Source organism: Mirounga leonina, unplaced genomic scaffold (assembly GCF_011800145.1).
Source record: "Mirounga leonina isolate KUSES-001 unplaced genomic scaffold, KU_Mleo_1.0 Mir_125, whole genome shotgun sequence".
Lineage (NCBI taxonomy): Eukaryota > Metazoa > Chordata > Mammalia > Carnivora > Phocidae > Mirounga > Mirounga leonina.
The window spans coordinates 9078639-9080524 of NW_023270305.1; the positions used below are offsets into that span (position 1 = coordinate 9078639).

A 1886-nucleotide genomic window follows, 5' to 3' on the forward strand; every position below is an offset into this window, starting at 1 on the left:
GCCAACACTTGTCATCTCTCTTCTTTTTGAGAAGAGCCATTCTAACAGGTGTGAGGTGATTTATTGTGGTTTTAATTTGCATTTCCCCAGTGATTAGTGCTCTTGTGCACTTTTTCATGTATCTCTTGGCCATTTGTATGTCTTCTTTGGAAAAATACCTATTTGGTTCCTCTGCCTATTTTTAAATCAAATTGTTTTTTGCTGTTGAGTTGTGTGAATTCTTTATATATTTTGGACATTAACACTTCATCATATGTATCATTTGCTAATTAACTTTTTGTTTTTTGATTGTTTCTTCTGCTGTAGCAAAGCTAATTTTTAGTTTGATGTAATGCCACCAGCTTTTTTTTCACTTTTGTTAACTCCAAAAGATCTTTGCAATGTCTTTTTTTTCACCTAGCACTGGATGTTTTCTTCTAGGAGTTTCATGGTTTCAGATCTTAAATTTAAGTCCTTAATTCATTTTGAGTTGAATTTTGCATATGGTGTAGGATAGGGATCCAGTTTCATTCTTTTGCATGAGGTTGTCCAATTTTTGCAATACCATTTGTTGAAGAGACTCTCCCTTCCTTATTGTATATTGTGGGCTCGTTTGTTTTTAATTAATTGACCTCACTGTATGCATGAGTGTATTTTTGGCTTCTTTGTTCTGTTGATCTATGTGCCTCTTTTCATGCTAATATTATATTATTTTGATTACTATAGCTTTATAATATCATTTGAAATCAGGAAATACTAAGCCAAACCTGGTTCTTTGATTAAAAAATCTATATTCTTTCTACTATGTAATTCTCTGACTTTTTTGGAAGAAGTTTCTTACTGCCCTGTTATATTGGCCCCATCAGGTATGCGGGTCACTTTCTTAATTTCCCATAGCACAGCTGAGAAATATTTTTTTTTTTTAAGATTTTATTTATTTGACAGAGAGAGACAGTGAGAGAGGGAACAGAAGCAGGGGGAGTGGGAGAGGGAGAAGCAGGCTTCCCGCTGAGCAGGGAGCCCGATGTGGGGCTCGATCCCATGACCCTGGGGTCATGACCTGAGCTGAAGGCAGACGCTTAACGACTGAGCCACCCAGGCGCCCCGAGAAATATTTTTTAAACTGGTAAGAACAGATACTACACTTGATCTTAGCCAAAAGGCCGGGAAGCGATTGAGAAATATTTTTTTTTTTAAGATTTTATTTATTTATTTGAGAGAGAGAGAATGAGAGAGAGCACATGAGAGGGGGGAGGGTCAGAGGGAGAAGCAGTTTCCTTGCTGAGCAGGGAGCCCGATGCGGGACTCGATGCAGGGACTCCAGGATCATGACCTGAGCCGAAGGCAGTCGCTTAACCAACTGAGCCACACAGGCGCCTGAGAAATATTTTTTTTTTTTAAAGATTTATTTATTTATTTTAGAGAGCGAGAATGAGAGAGAGAGAGAGAGAGTACATGAGTGGGGGAGGGTCAGAGGGAGAAGCAGACCCCCCGCTGAGCAGGGAGCCCGATGCGGGACTCGATTCCGGGACTCCGGGATCATGACCTGAGCCGAAGGCAGTCGCTTAACCAACTGAGCCACCCAGGCGCCCTGAGAAATATTTTTTAATTAATTTATTTTTTAAAAAGATTTATTTATTTTGAGAGAGAGAGAGAGAGCAAGCAGCGGGGAGGGACAGAGGGAGAGAGAATCTCAAGCAGACTCCCTGCTGAGTGTGGAGCCTCACCCGGGGCTCGACCCCATGACCCAGAGATCATGATCTGAGCTGAAACCAAGAGTCAGATGCTTAACTGACTGAGCCACCCAGGGGCCCCTTAGAAATATTTTTTAAAACAGTGATTGATTTATTCAGGTTTTCTATTCCACCTTAGGTCAAATTTAATCATTTGTATTACAGGGAGTGTAT

The 1886-nt window shown here is 40.6% G+C and overlaps 1 non-coding gene across 1 annotated transcript; it reads right to left on the minus strand.

Moving 5' to 3' along the window:
* Positions 1-967: 967 nt before the first annotated feature.
* LOC118008353 lies at positions 968-1154 on the minus strand. The gene has a single exon (XR_004678668.1). It is a non-coding gene; the product is annotated as a U2 spliceosomal RNA (small nuclear RNA).
* Positions 1155-1886: the final 732 nt, after the last annotated feature.